General features: G+C 35.3%; 1 pseudogene; it reads left to right on the forward strand.

Annotated features, from left to right (window-relative positions):
• The first annotated feature begins 524 nt into the window (after positions 1 to 524).
• On the forward strand, positions 525 to 971 carry LOC114045945 (annotated as a pseudogene).
• The last annotated feature ends 7,863 nt before the right edge of the window (positions 972 to 8,834 follow it).

An 8,834-nucleotide genomic window follows, 5' to 3' on the forward strand; every position in this document is an offset into this window, starting at 1 on the left:
GGAAAAAGGAAGTGTCCAAGAAGAAAGATGAGAATATTGAATAAAATATAAATAAAAGTGTCATATAAAATTAGTTATATGAATTCAGTTAAATTTAGTTCAGCAAACATTTAAATATTTAAAATATACACTTACAATATATATTAAGATATATTCAAGGAAAAAGGAAACTATGAATTTCCAATTTTTCATTACATGTTTTTATATAATGTGAACACACATCACCCAATAATTCATGCCCTCTTGGAGCTTACATTCTAATAAGAGAAGACAACATACAAAAGGGAGCTGAAAATCAAGGGGGCATTGAAGGAAAATCATATTATATTTATACTGTACGTTTTATATTGTATAATGACAAACACATTCGTCAGGTCTAACTTGTCAGGTGATCAGTAATTTATACAACAAAATTGCAAAGAAGTAAATGTAATCTTAATGTCAGGCAAAACCTCCTAACAATTAGAGCTATTTCAAAATGAGATGGACCTCTTCTAGAGAAGGCTCTCATGAGGCCGTTGCAGCCATGTCCCTTGTAATCCCCGAGAAGTTCCAGCACATTTTGAGAGTGCTCAACACCACCATTGATGGACGGCGGAAAATAGCTTTTGGCATCACAGCCATCAAGGGTGTGGGTCGAAGATATGCTCGTGGAGCACTGAGGAAAGCAGACATTGACCTCACAACAGGGCTGGTGAGCTCGCTGAAGATGAGGCGGAGCGTGTGATCACCATCATGCAGAATCCCCGGCAATACAAGATTCCAGACTGGTTCCTTAACAGGCAGAAGGATGTAAAGGATGGAAAGTATAGTCAGGTCTGGACAACAAGCTGCGTGAAGATCTGGAGCGACCAAAGAAGATTCGGGCACATCGTGGGCTTCGGCACTTCTGGGGTCTCCGAGTCTGAGGTCGGCACACCAAGACTACAGACCGCGGGGGTCACGCTGTGGGTGTGTCCAAGAAGAAGTAAACAACTTCACTGGCCTTGTCTATTAATAAATAGTTTATATATATAAAAAAAAAAACGAAATGAGATGGGCCACCTTAGGTAGTACTGGGTTCCCTTTTGTTGGAGGTCTTTAAGCAAAGGCTGGTTAACCACTAGCCAGGTATATTGTAGAAGAAATTCTTGCTACCATGTGAGTTGAGCTAGATTGGATTTGACATCCTTTCCAGCTGAGATTCGTGAATTTTATTATTTAAGTTTGATTAATAACAAAAGACTGATTATCACAATGATATTTCTATTTTCCTCAAGAAATAGTAATTTGATTTTGCTATCATACTGCCAAAGTATGCAACATCATTTCCATCATAGAAAATATCTATATAGACAGAGTTATTGTATTGACCCTTATTGTGTGTATATACCTTAACAACTCTTCCCTTTTAAGCAGTGGAGGGAAATATGGCTGGTATGAATTTACTTACTGTAAAAGATTTGATATAGTAAACTATTGCCTACTTGTACTTGGAAGTACAACTCTTGCCTTAATTTGATTTTTCTTGCTTTTTTTCTTTTGGTATTTTGGCTCATTGACACTTTGTTCTTGACTGACTCCTACTCCAATTTGTCTATTTCTGTGTACTTAGTAGAGCATGAATTCATATAATCACAGATATGCTGTTGGAATGTACCTTAGGAGTCATTTATTCTAATCCCATTTGTTTATAGGCAGGGGTGTGTTGGAGCCATTTCCAGCTGGCTTGTTAGAGCTGATTATTAATGTATAATGTGAGCATTTGTACCTTAGAAATTAGCAAATGCTAATGTAGAAAATGCTACAAATCAAGGCTTGATTTATTATTTTCTTGATTGTCTATACTCAAGAAAGTGATAGATAAAGTGTTAACAATACAGATTAAACTAAAAAATACATTCTCAATACATTTTTTTTTTTTGGAGAGCTGATTATTAAACATGTGTCAGAATACTTTTATTTATAGGTGAGGGTAGTGAGGACAGAGATAAAATTTAAACCCATACCTTTTGACTCCAAATCAAGAACTCTTTCTGATTAATCACCCCTAGTTTGGCTACCTTGTCATCTCATTATTTTTTTTTTGACCTTTGGCCTCTTTATGTTGACCATTGCTTTGCTATCTCCACTTCTGGTTCTGGACATATAGCTCTACCACCTGAGTGTAATCAGATGCCTTGGACTGCTGTGGGCTGGCAGTTAATCTTTTTTAGGTCATCTGGATGATGATGATGATGATGATGATGGGATAGACAAAGCTGTTGCCTACAATCATTTATACATAATATTGAGCAACAAACATTTAATAACAATGGTTTTAGTAGATATTGCTAAACTGAACCTTCATAACTTCCAAACTATGTAGAATGAAAAGTTCTCAAGATATAGAAACATAGAAGAAGAAATAAAAACCATGTGGGTAAAGGAAGAAATGCACACCAGCAATTCACTGCCATTTTGTCTGCTCCTAGAGTTTTCCTGAAAGTGTTTTTTAGTAAACCTACAGAAGATGACCTTTTTTGCCAATACTTTCATCCCATTACAAAAATCAATTGTTTTATTCACCTGCGCAATAGACTGGTAAACATTAAGCCTAAGAGAACAATAATGGGATGTCAAATTGATGGTTTCTATCCAAAATCCATTGAACATAAGAATGAAAAATAACAGCTAACATTTACATAACACTTCAATATTTGTAGTTTTTTTATGTTCATGATCACATTTGATTCTGATGGGACCAAATCTTTCCATTCCTGCTTAAATATTACATTGGTTTATGCCATTCTTGTTTTAAGCTCACCTATAAAATGAGGGTGTTGATCTAGATAGCTTCTGAGGGTCCTCTAGCTTTATGATCCTATAATCCCAGGATCTCAAATTTTCTGGATTGGAGACTGGGACAAAATCTGAAAATGACAAATTAAAAAAAGGAAAATATCCTTTTCCACACTTTGTTCTGCTCTGATTTTTTGTTTAGATATTTTCATTTCCTTTAGTCAGATATGGACCTTCAGAGTAGGAACATGATGCAACATTCATATTTGCATAGGAAAAAAGTTCAAAACATCTTTTCTAGGAGAAAATAATAAATGTATTTGAGGCAAATATATTGAAGATATTTTCTTAACAGGAGACCTAATATTCTTTGGGTGTACAGAAATAACTAAGGTGCTTTAAAGGGTTTCTGAAACTGACATAGTGCTACTGTAATTAGAAACAGGTGCATATGAATTAGTAAAGAAAGAAGACTAATTGTTACTAATGGAGCCTTTACAGTAGAAATTTTACACAATAAAATGCATAATTAGGCATTAATGACCAAGTAGATGGTTGATGATTTCATCTCATTTGTGCTAAATTTGGCCTAAGGTGAAGCCTAATATGTTTATAATGCTGAGGCTACTGTTGCTTTGAGATGTTTCTTTAAAAAAAAAATCAAACTTCTACATTTATTTAGAACTTGCTGATATTTAATATAGATTTAAGGGATGAACACCCTTAGAGGAGCCTAGAGCGCTGTGGAGACTCTCATATCCAGGATGTATAAATTGACTGAAATCACATTCCTCAGAGAACTGCTTCTACCTCTGGACCCCAAAAAATCTGGATATTTTCATATATAAACCATTCAAGCCACCTTGGATAGTTTAAGTATCAGTCAAAGGACCTCCATTGTGTGGTGAGGCTGTTGGGTCAGGGCTTTGCACTTTTTAATAATGAATTTTGACAGAAACCAAATCAAGAAATAGAGCAAAATGAGGCACAAAAGTTCAATTCAAGCTTTTCATAATTGTGTATGAACAATATTTCTCACTTCTAATTTTTTTTCCATCAAGAATATTCAGAAGTTTTCAATTTCATTAAAGGTCTGTTTCCCCCCATAGGACTATATTCAGGATCCCTCTGAACATCCTTTTGTTCTATTGTATATTTAAAAATGTCTTATTGATTCTCTTTTCTTTTATTCTATTTTTTTGACATCTCTATCAGTATCTCCTCTTTCTCCTCTCTAATTCTTCCATTTGCTTAGATCAAAAATCCTCCCTTATAACTAATAATCATAGGAAAAAACCACACATTGTTCATATCTAATATATATATATATATTATCTCTAGTATATCACTTATCTGTCAAGAGGTGGGAAGAATAATTCATCATTGGACTCCTGGAATAGAGATTGATCATTGATCAGAGATCTTATTTTTTTTAAAGTTGTTTTTGCTTATAGTGTATTTTATAAATTGTTCTGGTTCTGGATCCCTTCAACCTATATCAGTTCACATATGTCTTCCCTGCTTTCTCTGAAGCTGCCTTTTTGTTATTTCTTAAGAAGCAATAATGTTCTATTTTGTCAACATACCATAATATGATAAATCGTTCCCTAATTGATGGGGTCCACCTTAGTTTCCAGTTCTTTGCTACTACAAAATTATTATTATGAATATTTTAATATATGAGTCTTTTTTTCCCTTTGGTCTCTTGGGAGGATAGGCCTAGAAGTGGTATTGCTGGGGTGAGGGTCTTGACTTTTTGGATATAGCTCTAAATTGATTTCCAGAATGGTTGGACCAAATCACCGACCTGCTAATTAGTGTGTCTACCCTACCATATACCTTCCAACAATTGCTATTTTTTTGCTTATCATTGTCAGTCAGGTGAGTATGAAATGGAACCTCAGAGTTTTTTAAATTTTCAATTCTCTTTTTATTAATGATTTAGAGAACTTTTTCTCGTGATTGTTAATAGCTTGCTTGAGAAAGGGAGATTTCCATGAAGATCTTATGCTCATATAAACATTCTGTGAAGTTTCATTAGTATGAGCTAAACCAAACATATTTAACCTTTGTATGGGCCCCTTCAGTAGTCTGGTGAAATGTATGGACCCCTTTCAGAATAATACTTTTAAATGCATAAAATAAAATAATGAGATTACAAAGGAAGCCAATTATATAGAAATTCAATTATCAAAATGTAACCTCTACCCCCTACCTCCCAAAAAAAAACCCCACCAAAATTCATGGATTCCAGGTTAATGGATTCCTAATCTAAACCAAGTTTTCAATCTCACTTCACCTTTAGGGACAGTAAACAAATACATTTTAAATAAGTATGAAATATAATCTATAGTATGATTCTCTCATATACTATTAATCCAAGAATTTCCAAAGACAATCATATTTGTAAATTAAAGAAAGAGGCCATCCACAATCTCATCACTCACATTTGTCAATCTATCTGTGTTTTTATGAAAAGTTGCTTTTAAAAGTTGGAATACTTCAGTTACACAGGAAATAATTTCAACCGACTCTGATTCCATGTAATTATTTACTCAATCGACCATGAGGAGGAGAACAAGACTTATGATGAACACTATTTTAAATGGATTTTATAACGGTGCTTCTTTTGGCTTGAGTGTTAGATCATGAAATTTCCCCACTCTATACTTCAAGGATCCATTAATTAACTGGTCTCTAATAATACATATTACAACCCTTCTATAATATGGTAGGTAGTTTTCAAATTTGCTGTGACTAATTAAAAAAGAAGACAAGCAATTATCCTGTACCTATTAATATTTAAGAAACTCCCTCACTAAAAGCATGCTCTTTCTCTTCACACGTTTTGAGACCTGGACATTTGATTTAGGTAGCATCTTTGCTTGATATCTAACTCTTTCTTGCACTATCAAGGGTTTTATGAATAGAAATAACATTAAAAATGCATCACCACCTAAAAAAAAGATTTGCTGTGGCTGAAAAGTTGATCTACCTGTGGCCTGTCATCACATCCCTCCAGGTAGATTGGTCCTGGGACCACACTTATACACTTCCCTGGACCTATACAAAAACTCTTTTCAACCTGATGGAAACTACCAGAGCCTGCACTCAATAGTCAAAAACTTTGAGAAGTCAGGATCACCTCCATGCCATGACTAAACAATGAGACATAAGGTCAGACTTTAGTGGAGGTTTCTCATGAAACTTCTAAATGAAATAACCATGAAATTATGTTTGACATTAATAAAATAAATGAAAAGCTCATTTTCATAATAAAGAATGCCTTTCATCAGACCGCTAAGGCAAGTATTGTTCATTTTATATGTAATACAAATAATAATGATAGTTGCTAGTAATTATAGTGTTAAAAATTTGCAAAGGACTTTTCATACATCATCTCATTGAATACATGTATATGTGTTCCATATACTTTAACTTTTTTTGTTGTTTTAGAGACATGGAAACACTTTAAAGTTACATATTAGTTTTACAAACATCTCACTGGATCCTCACAACAACCCTGTGAGGAAAAAAAAATTGCTAGTGTTATTTTCCTTTTTTAATCTGAGGAAATGGAGACCTGGAGAAAATTTAAGTAATTTGCCTGAGGCCACAAAACTAGTATATTGTTGAGCCATGTCTTCTGGCTATCAGTTCAATACTCTTTTGATGACAATACTCTTCCTATAATGTTTGTTTGAGGAAGGTAGCTTGGAAACAAAAAGACACCATGGTATAGTTGAAAGGAGTGGATTTGGAGTCGGGAAACTTAGCTTCAATCCTGCCTTACACATTTACTAATGTGTCATCGTAGGCAAGTCACGTAAACTTTCAGAGCCTCAGTTTCCTCATGTATAAAATAAGGAAAATAATACTTGTATATTCTCTCTCATTTGCTTGTTGTAAAGAAAATGCTTTACAAATCTTAAAGTTCTCTGTAAATATGAGTTGTTATTAAATCCTAGAGGCAAAAAGGTACAGTGGAATGAGTGGAAAGCTGGACTTTGTGTCAAAAGAGGCCTGGGTTCAAATCCCACCTCTGATATTTGTCAGTTGTTATGTATGACTGTGGAAAAATTACTCTCAGCTTCTACTTCCTAATATGTAAAATGTGACTAACAGTGTTTATAGTATGTACCTCACAGGGCTGCTGTAAAGATTGAGTGAGAATGCATTCAGAGTACTTTACAAACCTTAAAGTGCTATATAAAGGTAAGTTATTGTAATTATTAGGTAGGGCTTTTGGAACCTTCATGGAGAATCTTGATGCTAAGAATTCTGCATCCCAACTTTCCTACTGACTTCATCTAATGAATAGATAAACTGCACTCTTCCCCACATTCTGAACATGAACTCTCATACTTTGAGTTTCCCTCACTGGTATACCAACTTTAAAACTAGCACTTGGCATGATTTTCCTCCCAGTGGTTATGGGTTTGTGCTAATGGAACTATACACTCTTAACCTATCCCTTGGGAGATAGCTATCAGGGGCTGGTGGTATTGTCTGTTGCCATGGAATAGAGTGATGCTTACTGGTTAGTACAGGGATAAAAAATGTAACGTGTCCTCACTAGCATCCTGCTTTATCAGCTAATCTAAACTGTCACACATATATATTGTAAGGAACTGGAAAGTAAATGGGGGTAGCCAGTTGTTTGACTGGTAGGAGGCATTAAGGATTTTGAGCTTCTTTCTAAAATAAGGGAATTATAGAACCATCCACAGTTTTTTGAGAGATAACTAAGGGTTTTAATAAACTGAAAACAAATTAATAATTCTAAATCAATTAGGTGATATGATGCTTTATGATTTGAATGTGAACTAGCAGTCCTGCAGTTTTGGAAAAAAATAGATTTTTGTTGATACCTTTTAACATTGTCCAGATTTCCCCCTGTATCTTTTCTTCTCCCTCTCCCAGAAAGTCATCTCTTATAATAAAGAATTCAAAAGAAAAAGAAAAAAAGAGATGGAAAAATCTGACATGGATGACTGGCCCCACTTTCTCAGTGTCAGACCTGTTGCATTTTACCCTCTTTAGAGTTCATCTGGTATGTGGAAAGGTTTGGGGAGTCTCATTTCTCTGCCATTGGCTCAAGCCCCCAGCAGCTATGTTTTTCCCTCCCCACTTTTGAGCTGCCCAGGTGACTAGTACCTCTGTTCCATTTAACTACTTAATATTGGATTGGTCTTTACAAAGAAATATTTACTTCAAAGACATAACAAAAACAATTAAACAAACATTTTCCTCAACACTTTGAGGGCATAATTTCCTTCTATACCCCTTTTCTGGGGAGAGAGGAATTAGATTTGAATTTTAACTCAGTTCTAATTTAGCATTAGTCTCCCCAAGTTCAAGTCTAAAGTTGCAGTGCCTAGGCTGGAGACTTGGCCCTGTTTCCTTCTGGGTAATGATCTGGGGTTGGCTGTAACATTTGGTCTGGATTTCTGGACTCCCAGATTTCCTTAGCTAGTTTTACTGAGCCACATCAAACTTTTTTTTCATGAACTTAGAATACAAAAGCATGTATAAAAAAGAGCAAAGATCCAAACCTGGTTTTTGGAGATCACATTGCCTAAGGAAGAGGGGAAAGGTGGGAGGTTGCCACAAACCTCTCTTACCACTGAAATGAATGAGGGAGTCCTTCAACCTCAGACTAAATCCAGGAAAAAAAAACCATAGGGGTTTGGTGATGCTACAATATCCCTTATTTCTGGAATTCTCTCCCTCCTTATCTTTGCTTCCCTGGCTTTGTTTCCCTGGCTTCTTTAAGTACCAGTTAAAATACCATCTTTTACAGGGAGCTTTTCCCAATTTTTAATTCTAGTGCCTTCCCATTTCCAATTTATCCTGTATATAGCTTGTGTTTTTGGGGGGAGGTTAGGTAATGGGGTTAAGTGACTTGCCCAGGGTCACACAGCTAGTAAGTGTTTTGCATGTGAGACCAGATTTGAACTCAGGTCCTCCTGAATTCAGGGCCAGTGCTCTGTGCAACCTAGCTGCCCCTATATAGCTTATTTGTATGTAGTTATTTGCATGTTGTTTCCTCTACTAGACTGTGACCTACTTGA

Source organism: Vombatus ursinus, unplaced genomic scaffold, assembly GCF_900497805.2.
Source record: "Vombatus ursinus unplaced genomic scaffold, bare-nosed wombat genome assembly UNPS02014779.1, whole genome shotgun sequence".
In the NCBI taxonomy this organism is placed as follows: domain Eukaryota; kingdom Metazoa; phylum Chordata; class Mammalia; order Diprotodontia; family Vombatidae; genus Vombatus; species Vombatus ursinus.